Genomic DNA, 16,784 nt, shown 5'->3' with positions numbered 1-16,784 from the left:
AGCCCCTAACTTTAGCACGGTGGGAAGTTGCGGGACAGGATGCCGGGGAAGATCTACATGACAGGCAACAGCAAGAGAAGAGCTGGCCAAGAGCACAGGCCACCCTTGTTGGACTGAGAGAGTAGGCGCCAAGCGCCTAATTCTGGCACGGCATTTCCAAGTTATTAAAAAGGAGCGTGTGCTGCACTGTAATTATAAATGTGCTGTTCTATATTTATGTAAAAGGAAAGGATTTTATCAATGTGACTGAGTGGGGGATTCTTTACAACTGGGCAGATTTCCTCCACTGTGACCCAATTCCTGCTGCCAGAAGTGTTTGATACGCTGACCTAGAAGTGTTAAGGAATAGGGAACTAGCCAGGATTCAGACCAAGAAATGCTGGAACCGAGTATGTCGGAAAAATGACTGAAAAAGAAAACTTTACTAAAAGTAATCAGAACCTGACAGATTCCATTAACCTAAGTGCTATGTTCAGTTACATCATATAAAGATTTATATACTGTTTTATGTTATTCAAACAAACTGGAGACTGTAAACATGCGGTAACGAGAAATAGAACTCAGCAAATACTTTCATCTTTTTCGTATTCAGGTAGTTTTACAAGAAGACAAAAACAGGGTAAGTTTAGAAATGTCATTTTGGCATGGCGCAGCAAGCAACCTAGGGCCTGATTCAGTGGAAATTAGCAGCAACTATGGCTTTATGCTAAAGGCATGGCTGTTAGTCTTCCTCAGGGACATCTAAACCTATAGGCACTATTCTAGGGAGCCTCAAACAGGGGCCGGTACCGATGATGGTCACACAATGAGAGTGGTGAGGCAGTACTCTCTACCTGTTTCCCAGTGTGCAGCCTGACAGTGAATGGCTGTCAGCATGCTGATTGGTTGATGACTGGAGCTACAGTATCCTCCAATCGAAGTGCTGACAATGATTCACAGAAAGCATGAAGAGATGGTATATTATCGCGGCGATTACTGTACACCGGAAAAGTATGTAAAAAACGCCGCCCAGCAGAACACCGTCACCCAGCAAAGCTGCCGCCCCTAGGCATAGGCTGCCACCCTAGGCAATTGCCTAGCCTGCCTATGACTAGGGCCGGCCCTGCTTGCAGGAGGTAGAAATATAACAATTGATGATTGTTGGTTGCTATTGTGCTATTGTGCTATTGTGCAGTGCAAACTGTGTATCTTGATGCAATGTTTGTACAAAAGACAAAACTGTATTGTGACTGTTGTAGGACCTGATGCACAAAAAGAAGATGGCACAGGCTGCACCCATGAGTAGAGAAAATCATTGGCTTGTGACTGTTCTCCTCACTTCCAATCCTGAGTCTTGCAGTATAAATTACAGCCGTCTTTTCTTTGTTTGTTCAGTTTACTGTGATTGCTTAACCTGAGCGGTGCGGTGATATAAATCACTGTTGTCCTAATTAATCTCAGGAGCAGTCAAGCCTTCATTAACTGACCCCCATGGCTAGCTCCCCCACCTAGCCCAGACAGGACTAAAGAACACTGTGATGGACTAGCCTGTCACCCTCTTGAATTTATGTCATAATCCACCAGGAACCCTGATGTTAAATTAGTAACCAAAATATAGAAAATGATAAGCCGATGTAGGACATAATGAAACAGACAGTCCCTCCATGTGCTGTAATAATTATGGGAGCATACTATGAATATAAGTTACCCAAAAGTTTTCCAGTGTCCAAAAAGATCTACTTTGCATGACTAGAAAATAGGCGCTTACATATATTCGGTGGGGGTAGAATGTCAGAGCTCAGAATGAAATTGTCTTTTAAAATGTTGTTTTATTTTTAATTGTCTTTTAAAATGCTGTTTATGAACAGCTTGTAAAATAGAAATGTTGTGAATTACAGGAACAATGAAAAACCCTGCATTGTAATCAACTATTATGTTCTTAAAATGGCTTTTTATAGCAACTATTAGTAATAAAACAAACTCAATTGTGAAGACATTCGCTGCATGTGGAACAAATGGCTCATTACTGTAACTGGTCGCTGAGTCAGACTGCAGAACATTCGCTCACCTCTAGTTACCAACACTGGCAAATATTTTTAAGGACAGCTTTATATAAAATAAGAGAAATGATGGCTTGCATCGTTATTGTCCCAGTATTCTGCTTTGTCAACACTGGGGTTTATTCCCACCTGATTGTGCGTGCCTACAGATTGTATGAATCGAAGGAAGGGGAGGGAGAGGCGATGGCCACCATTTTCCTTACCAAGTGACCTCAGGGTTACACAGCCAATCGATGGTGTGCAGCAGTGGACCACACATGCATGCAGAAGTTGTCTACTTATACCAGACGTCTCCTACTGCATTACCATATAGAAAAGGGCGTTACTACTATAGGTGCAGGGAGTGCAACTGCTATGAGGCCCAGAACTGTGAGGGGCCTGTCTTTTCTGTTGAAGTTTCATGATTTATATACAATTTTCACCACTGTGTGGTACAAAGGGGCCCTTACAATTTTTTTGCTATGGGGCCTACAAATATCTAATTATGCACCTGCATATGAAAGCATAGCTGCTGCTTCCATGGATTGCACTAGTCAATATATGAATTGGCGTAAACTGTGTTGAGCATCACAGTTTTGTTGGACTTTATTTATTATTTATTAACAGTTTCTTTTAAAGCGCATGCTCCACAGCGTTTTACGGAGTACAGTTGAACATTCACATCAGTCCCTGCCCCATTGGAGCTTACAATCTATTTTCCCTACCACATGTACACACACACACACACACACAGACATTATAGGGTTAATTTTGTTAGGAGCCAATTAACCTACCAGTATATTTTTGGATTGTGGGAGGAAACCGGAGTACCCGGAGGAAACCCAAGCAAGCACGGGGAGAATATACAAACTCCACACAATTAGGGCCATGGTGGGTTTCGAACCCATGACCTCAGTGCTGCGAGGCAGTAATGCTAACCATTACACCATCCGTACTCCCTGGACTTGATGCATTTTTCTGAAATATTATATTGACAGCACCCAAATGGAATCATTTTATTTTTTATTACATTATTACCAATTTATATAGCACACACTTGCAGCACTTAGCATCAGTCCCTGACCCAGAGATATAGCTTACAATCTATATTCTCTACAACAGGTATACACACTGAATTTCATGTATTTGTCATAATCCCATTATCCTATTGGATGTTTTTTGAGTGTGGGAGGAAATGGAAACACCTACAGGAGTACAGGAAAACTCCACACAGAGGAACCCTTATTCGCTATCTTACCCAAGAAGTCAGTGCTGGGAGACTATACTGCTATCCAAAACATTAACCATGCTGTATACATAATGATTTGTTACATTGAACCTAAGAATTAATCTAGCGATGAAACAATACAATACTTGATAAAAGCTCCATCACCTCTTCTTATATCTATTTAAAAAGGGGATGACACCCACTTTTGGCACTCAACATGGCTAAGGTCGACATGGCTAAGGTGGACAGGGTCAGAAAATTGACACAAGCATTAGGTCGACAATGGGAATGTCGACAGTCATAAGGTGGACATGAGTTCACGATTTTTGTCCCGAATTTTCTCCCTACACCCCCTAGTGGGTGGTAGGGTATGAAATACCACCTTTCGGCACAAGTCAGAAGTCAGGTAAAATAAAACAGTGAATAAATCATGTCGACTGTTTTACTGTTGACCTTCCTATTGTCGACCTAATGCTTGTGTCATTATTCTCTACCTCTTTACATTACACCTGGGTCTGTCCTGATCAATATATGCACCAATGCAGGGGGAGTAGTCTGTCAATGCAATGACCATGAGGTGCACCGGGGTCCGCAAACCATACATTACCGGTAAGTGCACACCACAACATTTGTATAGATGAGCTATCAACAGCAGTGACCCATCCAGGGGTTAAAGTGAGGGGGAACTGGGGGGAACTGAGTTCCACCACCTCTAATGGTAGGGGAACTAGTTCCCCCCCCCCCCCCCCCCCCCTCCACTGCAGCCCTGAACAGTAATTCCAACAGGAAAGACTGTCCCAGAAACTTTCTTTTCTGGCACAGTATATAAGATGTCAAGCTGTCACAAGGTACTACATTACTACTGTGGGCATTGTATATGCAATGCTGCTGTGTTGTATACATGTATATGGAGTACTATTGTGTAGGGTAAAAGTGAGTAAGGGGCACTACATGCGGTGTAATGTGAATGAGCAGGGGCGTAACTATAGCACCGCAGCCCCCGCGGGGGGGGGGGGGTTATCCTTGTGGGGGCGCCGGGGGGCTGCGGTGCTATAGTAATGCCCCCGCCCCCCATCTGATTGTAACTTTCATTTGTTTTTTGAATGGGGGACGGGTTGTACAATAAATGAAAGCAAACATATATAGTAATTGGTTGCTATGGGTTACTGTAGAAATAGCATGCTACTTTGTTATTCCACAGAAGTGTTGTTTTCTGAGAGATAGGTTTGTGTCAAGTTCACATTAACTTCTCTCTGATGGTTTATTCTTGCCCTGAGAAGTAAATGGAGCAGCTATTGCTTTTCTATCCGTTCCCAGGAGGACTCTGCGTACACCATAATACATTTGAGCTGTCATTAAGTAGGCTCCACAGTTTTCTCCAAGTGTCACTGTGATAGAAAGTTACATAACCCAGATGACCCAGTTATTTTCTGTCCCATTACATGATATGACCTGGGAAACCCTTGCTCTAGGCACTGCTGTCCCAGTGTCCTATTGAAAGAGCCATATAAATGGTTTATCTAAAGCCGGCTATACATCAGCAATGACAATTTTGTGATGATTGCCCTAACTCATTGCCGAGGTTTGAGCTTACCCACGGGCGTAACTAAAATGTGGTGGGCCCCATTAGAAAATTTTGAAGGGGTTTCCTTTCCACAGTGCGGATATAGGGTGGCACACAGTACAAGGCATCACAAACAAACACAGTGATAGGAGGGTACAGGGTGTCACATACACAGGGGTAGGGGGTGTACACTGTCACACACAATGAGGAGGGGGTTATAGGTTGTCACACACAGTGATAGGAGGGTACAGGGCAGGGCCGGACTGGCCATCTGGCACTTCTGGCAAATGCGATGGTCTTGTGGGATGATTTTGTGTGCTGAGCCTGCTGACTCGTGTACTTCATTCACTGTGCAACACCCCCCCTCCCACCCGCGTGTCATTAGCATATTGACGCCATGACGCGGCCGCTCCTGAGCCTGCCCCACTGCCTCCTGGCTGTCACTATGGGCCTTATTCTAGTTCACTCTTTCTGACAAAGGGCGGGATGTATTAAAATACATCGCCCCCCCCCCCCCCGCCGCCCCCCTCGCCGCGATGCTGCCGCATATGTACTAACATATGCGGCTGGCATTGCGGTGCGGTGACGAGGCCCCTCGCGATACCTGTACTCCGGTGTGCGGGGGGTCTCCATCACCTCCCTGCCGCCTGGCTCTCCCCTCACGCCGGGGACAGCTAAGCATGCTGTCCCCGGCGCCTCCTCCTCCCCCCTGCAGCCGGAAGGATGTCCGGCAGCTTCACTAGGGGGAGGAGGGTTTTACCTTCCAGGGCCCAGGAGGACCCTTCTGGAAGGTAAGCCAGAGGGGGGGTCGGCGGGTTTGCGTTGGCGTCGGCGGGCGGCGAAAAGAAGCCCATAGGCTTCTATAGGGTATCGCCACCCAAAGGTGGCGATACCCTTCAGTGCGGTATCATTTTTGATACATTGGAAAATGCGGTAAAACCGGGGTTTTACCGCATTTTCCATTTGATACATCTCGCCCAAAATCCTTCTTAGATGGACAAAACCATGTGCACTGCAGGGGGGGCAGATGTAAAATGTGTAGAGAGAATTAGATTTGGGTGAGTTATTTTGTTTCTGTGCAGGGTAAATACTGGCTGCTTTATTTTTACACTGCAATATAGATCTCACTTTGAAGTAAAACCCCACCCAAATCTAATTCTCTCTGTACAGGTTACATCTGCCCCACCTGCAGTGCACATGGTTTTGTCCATGTAAGAAGGATTTTGTCAGAAAGAGTGAACTAGAATAAGGCCCTATGAGCCACCCACCCGCACCGCGTCATTTTGCATGACTCGTCACGGCCGCATCTGAGCCCGCCCCACTGCCTCCCTGCCCGTCAGTCACTGGATCAATTGAATGTTGCTCCATACAACTTTTCCAGCTCCTGTGGTTTAAAAGAAGGTGACTACCATCGGTCCCCATGTGCTACATGGAGGTATGAGAGTGTAATTCTAACTAGCCTCCTGAACAGCTACCTTGGAGTCCAGCAGCTACAATATCTAGGAGTTTACATTATTCTATGTCCACCAGAGGTTAAACAAATGCTCTGACAGAGGTGGAGCTTTATTGTATCTTATGGGCATTACTTGTGTGTCATAATATGTATTGGGCAATACAGTGTGGGGCAATGTGTAATGGGCATAACGGTGTGTTTCATAATGTGTATTGGGCATTACGGTATTACGGTGTGTTTCATAATGTGTATTGGGCATTACGGTATTACGGTGTGTTTCATAATAAGTATTGGGCATTACGGTATTACGGTGTGTTCCATAATGTGTAATGCCTCCTTTTTGTGATGCCACGCCTCCTTTATATGAGGCCACGCCCCCTTTTTACCACGCGGCTTTGCCGCGCAAAGGTCCCGCCTGCTGCAGGTTGGCCTGTGTGCTCAAAATGCCGGCCCTGGTACAGGGTGTCACACACATAGGGGTAGGGGTAGGGGGTGTACACTGTCACACACATTGAGGAGGGGGATGTAGGGTGTCTTACACACAGGGTAGGGGGTGTACAGTGTCACACAAGGTAAGGAGGGGAGGACAGTGTCTGTCCTCACAGTGTCAGTGTCTGTGTGTGTACAGGGTGTCACACACACAGAGAAGGGATTATACTGTTAGACACAGCTGGGAGGGGGTTACTCATACCTCCCAACTGTCCCAATTTTCATGTTCCCTTGTCCCATGGTGGGGCATTTGGGAGTCCCCTCCTGTCACTCATCTATTAATGCAGCCAGTGGAGCTGGGGGCATGGCCAGCTGCTCACAGACCCAACTCATGAGATGGTGGTATGCAGTATGGGAGGCAATGCCAAGTCAGGCATTGGATCAAGGGTCTGTGCGTACCCTCGCATCTACAGGATTGTAGAAGATATGGGGGTTGCATGGGGGTTATACTAAATATTTATAATTAACCCTTGAGAACATCTGTAATAATCCACAAATGTGTAATGATAAATGAGCCCTTTGGAGACAGATAAAGTGGAGAGGTTGACCAAAGCAACCAACCAGCTTCTAACTGTCATTTTACATAAATTAAATGATTTGATTGGTTGCTCTAGGCAAGTTCTCCACTGTATCTCTCTTGAAGGTTTAATATATCTCCCTTCAATGAAGAAATAGCGATGACATTTGGCCTTATTGGATCGAATAGAGATAGCATCTGCAAAAGCTCCTAAATAACCCCATCCCTGGTTGGTTGTCTCCTTGGCACTAATGCATAATTTTCCATTGTTTTCACAAATGTTAAAATGGTTTATATTTGTGAGAAGATGATTAAGTGGAAGCTAATCTAAGCATACCGCACCTTGCCAACTCACATATACTGGAACACCCTCTAGTAGCTGGTGTGTACAATAATACCTGGACACCATTGTTCTGCTCTGCTGGTTGGATTTTCAACAGGTCAGACCTCCCAACATTCTGTCAGTTGGGCTAAAACAGTGGTGGCCAAACCTGTCCTCAAGATCTACTAACAGTTCATGTTTTCTGGCAACCTGTGGATCTAGAGAGGAATAAATGCAGCAAGTTAGTAATCACTTTAGCTGTACACCTGCTAGGCGATTTGGAAAATGTGGACCATTGGTAGATCTCGAGGACCGGTTTGGCCACTCCTGGTCTTAAAGAACCACCAAGGAACAGATGGCCGGAACCAGTTGGTTCAAAATAATGGACATTGGTAGCCCTTCGAATACCCCTTTCACACCAGCCTAAATTCCCGGGTTGGGCCCGGGAACAACCCGTGACTAGCGCTGGTGTGTAATCCCGGCAAAATTTGCTGAGATTTCAACCCTGCAGGGGAGAAGGGTTGTTCCCTGGTTGAACCCGGGGTCATGGCCGGTGTGAAAGGGGTAAGGGTACTCACCCGGGTTGCCGGTCCTCTGTGCATGCGGTCAGGCCGGGGGTCCACACAGGCGGCGGGCACAGATGACAGGACAGGCAAAGGATGAAGATGACACAGCTCTGCCGCGCCCTCACTGCAGCTGGAGAGCTGCGTCATCTGTGCCTGCCATCTGACCTGTCATCTGCACCCGCCTCCTGTTTGGATCCCCGGCCTGCAACGAGAACCAGCAACCCGGGTGAGAACTGTCTACTGTCCACTGCCTCCGCCGCCATCACACCTTCAGCCTGTGTCATCTTTGTCTCCTCCCTACCTCCTCCCCGCCTCCTTCACACACCAGAAATTGCAAGGACTTTTCTGGTGTGAATGGGGCCAACCCGGGAATGCCCTGGCATGCTGGGCAGTATTCCCAGGTGTGTCCCTGCATTTTCTGGTGTGAAAGGGGTATAATACGCCCTGTGCCTTTAAAGTAGCATGATATGTAGGTAATAAATGCATTTTGCATAGTTATACCTGTAATATGAATACCTGCGGTCTAACTAATTTGTGCACGGCTTACCCCATTTCTATTAAAAATTGTTACTGTAGCTCCTAACATTTGGAGAAATCCAACCAGGCCTAAATTGTACATATTGTTTAAACGGTTTATTGCTTTTGCTGAGCAGCGTACCACATTACGAAATAAGACAAATTACTCAATAAACGTTAAAATATCTCAGTGCATAAAGTAAGGTTCCGAAAGTGGCTCACTGTAAAGACACCACCATTAAATCTGTGGAGATCTATAGCTTTGGGGTTTATTCTTGGCTAAAATTACTACTCTGTTTCAGTTTGTATGACTGTTGTATAGCATTAGTTTATAGTTGCAGTACCCAATCCCATAAACCTATTTAATTGTTCTGCTGTTAATAGAGACAATTTATTGATGTAGAAAATAAATTCTGCACAGGTTTGTCTAACAATTTGTAGAACTACGCGACTTAGACCATAAAGTGTTACTTTATTGGCAGAATGTTTCTGCATTTTTGTTTTTATTTATCTAAATTTCCATTACGGGGCAGGGATTGTGACCTACATTTTAATTCAAGTTTATGGAATACCAGGATTTTTTTTCACAGGCAGAAGATAATAAAGGATATTTTCCAATGAAATAAAGGGTGTCATTGCAATGTGATCTGACTAGAAATCCATCAAACAATCTGTGAAACCTGCAGTAGCATCACAGTGACCACGCGGCACAAAACAGGTGAACATGCAGCTCAGCATCAGGCGTATGTACTAACATAATCATTTATGGCATAATAATTATTTTTCATGGGTGCATTGTGGTAGATAGTGTCTATCTCTTACCTACTAGCAAAGCATAGATATGCTCATTTAGGCCCACAGGTGTAGGATCCCTGGTGGGCCCCACAGCCTGAGAGTACCACCCCATACTGTGACTCCCAAATGTCCAGATTCTAGGGAAAGTCACGATTTTTTGTGACTGTACCGCATCCCACCCATGGGCAGCAGTGTCCCATGGTGGGAGGGGGGGGGGGGCAGTTGGCAGACCCCCTTCCCTTGCTGCTCTGCTCAGGGCCACCGACAGGGGGGTGCCCTGGGTACAGCTGTCCCAGGCCCCGGCCTCTGGAGGGGCCCGGGCAGCTGCCCACAGACCCCCTGACCCGCACCCAGCCACCCCCACCCGGCGCCGGTGGCCAGGCACGCACAATACACAGTGCAGCCTGCAGAGCGCAGAGCCTAGGACACAGAGTGGTTCGGCGCTCTGCAGGCTGCACTGTGCGCGCCGGACCTGACTGTGGACACGAAGGACGGAATGAGCTGGAGGACGATGCAGCCGTGGGTGATGGTAAGAAATGGGGATGGGGTAGGGGGAGGCGTGGGTGCTGTCATGTGGGGGGGGGGTCGGCGCGCGCGTGGGGGTACTAGGGGGGGGGTCGTCCAGCTAGAGGTATGGCGCTGTGCCGCTGGGGGCCCGGACTGTAGGTCAGTCCCAGGCCCCAATATTTCTAGTGGCGGCCCTGGCTCTGCATAGCAGTGAATAGATACAAACAGCTGGGAGAGAGGGACAGGGTCATGCCAGCAGCAATAATGGATAAAAACGAAGCGCTGGATTAAACTCAGTTATTAAACTCTTAGGGGGGTATTCAATCCCCGCCGCTATTTCCGACAGGGGAAATAGCGGGGGGCGCCTCTTCAATGCTATCTTTCCTGAAAGCTTTTAAAGTCGGCCCCGTTTTGTCGATAACGGCCGTGAATTATCGCGATCACGGCTGGATCTCGACAATCCACAGCCTTTTATGCCGACATGCCCCCTTTTCGCTGATCGGCAGGCTGGACATTGAATCCCGCCTGCCGATTTGCGGTCGACCAAAACGAAAACAGACCAGGGTCATGGCTGTCGGAATGTACTGACAGTCGTAAACCCGGATTGAATATCCCCCTTATATGTAGTCTACCAGTCAGGTTGCTGCTGCCGCTTAAATTCAATTATTGCCAATTGAACAATAATAAACAGAAAAACACAAGGTAAGAAAAGGGGCACAGGTGTATGACTGATAGATGTGCAATAGAACTAATAGTCAGGATATAATATCAATATATTTATTGAGATGATTAATATAATACTAAAATGCAGAAAACTTTTGATATCAAAAGGATAAATTAAAATTGAAATAAATTAATCAGTTCACAAACAAATACAGTTGGAGGTTTTTAAGAATTAAATGACAGTAAAATATTAGGACAATGAAATTAATCCACCTTATTTTCAAAATATCGGGAGGACAATATAGCGACAGTTGGATGATCCTATTGGGATAAAGTTCTCACCGTGTTTATTTGGCTAGAGGTTACCCGAGCATCCTCGGGTCCCCAGATAGGTTATAATGGGGCAGATGTATTAAGCCTGGAGAAGAGATAGACTGGAGATAAAGTGGAAGGAGATAACGCACCAGCCAATCAGCTGTATTTAAAATATGACAGTTGGGAGCTGATTGGCTGGTGCATTATCTCCTTCCACTTTATCTACAGTTTATCTCTTCGCCAGGCTTAATACATCTGCCCCATTGTTACCTGAGCACCGACAATAGGTAGCGTTCTCCAGGGTGTCTGGGATTTACACTGAAATGTGTGGTGAAAGGCACAGCGGCATTGGTTGTCCTGGTTGCTGTTCAATCCCACAGCTGATGGTAGGAGCATATGTCGGGGAACGGAGCAGGACTTTACAGCAGCATGTAGTAAAGTGGCGGCTCGGATGTTTGAGGCCACTGTGCTGTGAAGATCAGGGTAGCCGAAGGCACGGCGTTGGGCAATCAGCCACAGGTGTGAGCAATATCCAATACTGCTGTATTCACTGGACAACTCTGTCAGAGGCGGAACTACCATTGGTGCAGCAGGTGCATTGCACCGGGGCCCCTGACAACTAAGGGGCCCACTGCTGCATAAAACCATCAATGAGTTATTGTGAACCTGGGTTGGGGTGGAGGAGGGGGCCCAGATTATATTTTTGCACCTGGGCCCACAACCCTCAAGTTCCGCCACTGAACTCTGTGCTCAGGATAAAGTGGAGGTTGACAGTTCGGAAGTTGCTACTAGCCGGTGGACAATTGAGGGCAAGAACAGGGCCTCTTAACGTGTTTCTTTTGTCACACTTAACGTGACTTTTTCAAAAGTGACTCCTGCTGCAATATTTAGCTATTTACTATCAGCTATTTGTATAGCGCACACAAAGAGAAAATTTAAACATTCACATCAGTCCATGCCTTAAGGCCCTCATACACCGTGGCGATTTGGTCTGATTTTGGCCAATTGCGACCAATCGGCCCGTTAAATTGGACCAAATCGTCCCTCCCTGACATGCCGTCGAGTCCGATGTGTGGTCACGTGCGCATCTGACCCGACCAGGTGGTCGGACTGGCAGGCCGTCCGACCACCCATTCGTCCTGGCGGCGAGGCGGGCTGGAAGCCGGGACGCATGTGATCCATCACAACGGATCGCATGCGTCCCTGCCGCCGGGAAGGCAGTGTATGGGCACCTTTAGTGGAGCTTCTACAATCTACATTCCCTACCACATGTATGCGAAAACACACATTCATTCTAGGGTTAATTGTGTGGGGAGCCAATTAACCTACCAGTATATTTTGGGGATTGTGCGAGGAAACAGGAGTACCCATCAGCAATTTAATAATAATAATAATAATGTTATTTATATAGCACTTTTCTCCTAATAGGACTCAAAGTGCCTTTTACAGCACAAAATACAAAACAAACTTAACAACTTAACAAGGGACATTAGCAAATTGCTTGGGTGAACAGGAAAGTCTTGAGTCTGTTTTTGAATGTTTCCAGAGTGGAAGCTTCTTGAACTGAGCAGGGAAGTGAGTTCCATAGAGTTGGAGCACTGAAAGCTCAACCGCCAGATGAATTCAGGGAAATTCTGGGTACTGGTAGAAGTCCTTCATCAACCGATCGCGGTAATCAAGTGGGACAATAAGGGATCAGAAGCTGCTTCAGGTACCTTGGGCACTGGTCATGTAGAGCTTTCAGTCAGTAAGCCAATCTTGAAAATTATTCTTATAGGCAGCCAGTGAAGGGAGTACAGAATGGGTGTTATGTGGCTGGAAGGGGCTGGTAGCGGTATTTTGGACCACCAATTTGTAGCCAGTTTGGGACTGCGTGCAAGGCAAAATCCTCCCCATTGCTTATAAGTTTGTCCATGTATTCTGACAAGACACAAATAGATTCTCAGTGGTCCCGAAGTGGTTAAATAGACAATTGGATATGAAGGGGGAAATAAACAAATAAACTATGTTTTATGGTTTTTTTCATGGAAAGGAATCAGTTCAAATGTACAGTACAATGATTTTATTTTTCCAGTTTCCGAGTGTACAGTACAATGTGTAAAATAGAGATTGCTGACAATCCTCTAGTAGTTGAGGCAAATATTTTGACATGCACACACTAATAAGCTTATGCTGTGGTATAAACATCTCGGCTCAAAGAAACTCTTGGCCATATGTATAAAAACTATTTTACGGCAGACAGTAAAACATTCTGGCTATTGTATAAGCAAACAATGGAACAATAGAAATACTTATCTTCTAATGGAAGCTATTAGGAATAATTGTAGTTCCACAGTTTAAGAGGAAAGGATCACCTAGGAAATAAATCAGTATTACAGTTAATGAATTCCATATGGACAGAATATGGTGACATTCTAAATTTGTGGTCTACAGTTTGAGCAGCATTTGTAATCCCCTCCTTACAGAGCACTCGTTAGCGCAACCTGCTAACGATCTGCTGAGCATTAGGGTGAAGGTGCATCTACGGGGGATCGGTTTTAGCATCGGCTAATAGGGGGAGCTGGAAGGATTGAGTCAATCCACGCTGAGGTGGTGATTCTGGCTGGTTTGCAAAAGCAAACTCCTTCTTTCACCCCTTCAGTTGAGGAGAATTTTTAGGGAGTTTTCCCCACAGGGCAGGTTTTTTTTTTTTTTAAAGCGCTCCCTAAAAAAAACCCACCACTGAGTGTCCCGGGCAGCGCTGCTGTGCTCTAGATTAGCTGCTGCCCGGACCTGCCCGGCTGTGTGTGGCATGATGTTAGCCAGGTCACGCCGCACACCGCAGGAGGAAGGAGCCGGGGCTGATGTAACATGTGCAGAGTTACATTTAAATTAGTTATTTTGTTTCCGTGCAGAGTACATACTGGCTGCTTTATTCTTACACTGCAATTTAGATTTTAGTTTGAACACACCCCGCACAAATCTAATGGTTTTGGGGCCCATTTATTAAACCATATTTGCGGCTAAATCCCCGAAAACACCCGTTTTCGGGATTTAGCCGCAAATATTAAGTATCTCCTAAATGTATCAAAGGGGGACCGCAGCAGGGATCTCCGATCCCTGCTGCGATCCCCCCTGCACCGCCGCCGGCCGCATCCCCCATAGGTTTCTATGGGGGATGCGAAGCTGCCCGATGTATTAACATCGGGCAGCCCGGCTTCGCATCCCTGGGCTATCGCCATTCTGATATGGCGATAGCCCATTGTAGCCTATGGCTACGTGATCGCACTACGAACGGAGCAGTGCGGTCACAGGGGTCGGCGGGGGTCAGCGCATAACCGCGCATGCGCAGACCCCCCGGCTTCCGGGTTAGGGCTTCGCAGGGACAGGCTCCTATCGGAGCCCTGTCCCTGCGCCCTTTTAATGATACATCCCGGCGGTGTACTTGAAAACCGCAATGCGATGTCCGGCGATGCCACTGCGCCGGCATCGCACTATATTGATAAATGCGCCCCTTTGTCCATTAAAGAAGGAGTTTGCTTTTGCAAACCAACCAGAATCACTCTGAGTGTGTGCTGAGGCACATAGATGGGACTTGCTTGTGTTACCACATGCAATAACAAGATTTTAGGGCATTACATTTTTAACCCCTTCCTGACACAGCCAGTTTTTGCCTTCCTGACAGAGCCCTTTTTTTCAAATCTGACATGTATCACTTAAGTGGGGATAACTTTTTTTTGCTTTTACTTAGCCCAGTGATTTTGAGATTGTTTTCTCGTGACACATTGTACTTCAAATTAGTGGTAAATTTGGGTCGATACAGTCTGTGTTTTTTTGTGAAAAATACCAAAATGTCGTAAAAAAATGGAAAATTTTGCAATTTGCAAAATGTTAAATTTTCTGCTTGTGAGACAAATAATCATACCACTCAAAATAGTTAATAACTAACATAGACCATATGTCTACTTTATGTTTCCATCATTATTTCAACATCCTTTTAATTTTTTTGGACACTAGGAGGCTTAAAATATGAATAGCAAATTCTCAAATTTTCAAGAAAATTTCAAACACTGATTTTTTTAGGGACCAGTTCAGTTCTGATGTGACTTTGAGGGACTTGTATGTGAGACACCCCCATAAATGATGCCATTTCAAAAACTGCACCCCTCACAGTATTCAAAACAGCATTTTGGAAGTTTATTAACCCTTTAGGTGTTTCACAGGAATTAAAACAAAGTGTAGGTGAAATTTCAAAATTTCATTTTTTTTGCAGATTTGCAATTTTAATACATTTTTCTAAGGAACACAGTAGATTTTACTAGAGAAATTGATTCCCCCAATTCTTTTGTTTTCAGAAATATCCTATATGTGGCCCTAGTGTGCACGTTGACCAAACCACAGGCTTCATAATAGAAGGAGCACCTACTTGATTTTGGAATCTCCTTTTTATGAGATTATTTTTTAGGCACCATGTAGGTTTCTAGGCACCATAAGATGCTAAAAGTTAGGAACCCCCCCACAAGTGACCCCATTTTGCAAACTACACCCCTCAGGGAATTCATCTAGGGGTATAGTGTACATTTCAAACCCCCAGGGGTTTCACCAATTGTGGTACAACTGGGCAGTGAAAATGAAAAATTAATTTTTTTACACAAAAATGCAGTTCTGGCTCCAAATTTTTCATTTTCACAAGGAATGAAGGAGACAAAGCACCCCAAAATCTGTGCCCCAATTTCTCCCGAGTACGGCAATGCCTCACATGTGACCAAAAAATACCATTTGGGTGCATGGCAGGACTCAGAAGGGAAGGAGTGATTTTTGGATTTTGCAGCTCAGATTCTGGTGGAATGTTGGTGGGTGCTATGTCGCATTAGCAAGACCCCCGAAGCACCAATACAGTGGAACCCCCCCACAAGTGACCCCATTTTGCAAACTACACCCCTCAGGGAATTCATCTAGGGGTATAGTGTACATTTCAAACCCCCAGGGGTTTCACCAATTTTGATACAACTGGGCTGTGCAAATGAAAAATTACATTTTTTACACAAAAATGCAGTTCTGGCTCAAAATTTTTCATTTTCACAAGGAATGAAGGAGAAAAAGCACCCCAAAATCTGTGCCCCAATTTCTCCCGAGTACGGCAATGTCTCACATGTGACCAAAAAATACCATTTGGGTGCATGGCAGGACTCAGAAGGGAAGGAGTGATTTTTGGATTTTGCAGCACAGATTCTGGTGGAATGTTGGTGGGTGCTATGTCGCATTAGCAAGACCCCCAAAGCACCAATACAGTGGAACCCCCCCACAAGTGACCCCATTTTGCAAACTACACCCCTCAGGGAATTCATCTAGGGGTATAGTGTACATTTCAAACCCCCAGGGGTTTCACCAATTTTGATACAACTGGGCAGTGAAAATGAAAAATTACATTTTTTTACACAAAAATGCAGTTCTGGCTCAAAATTTTTCATTTTCAGAAGGTATGAAGGAGAAAAAGCACCCCAAAATCTGTGCCCCAATTTCTCCCGAGTACGGCAATGCCTCACATGTGACCAAAAAATACCATTTGGGTGCATGGCAGGACTCAGAAGGGAAGGAGTGATTTTTGGATTTTGCAGCTCAGATTCTGGTGGAATGTTGGTGGGTGCTATGTCGCATTAGCAAGACCCCCCAAGCACCAATACAGTGGAACCCCCCCACAAGTGACCCCATTTTGCAAACTACACCCCTCAGGGAATTCATCTAGGGGTATAGTGTACATTTCAAACCCCCAGGGGTTTCACCAATTTTGATACAACTGGGCTGTGCAAATGAAAAATTACATTTTTTACACAAAAATGCAGTTCTGGCTC

This window comes from Crinia signifera, chromosome 4 (assembly GCF_055691185.1).
Source record: "Crinia signifera chromosome 4, ASM5569118v1, whole genome shotgun sequence".
In the NCBI taxonomy this organism is placed as follows: Eukaryota; Metazoa; Chordata; class Amphibia; order Anura; family Myobatrachidae; genus Crinia; species Crinia signifera.
This window is presented reverse-complemented; position numbering follows the sequence as displayed.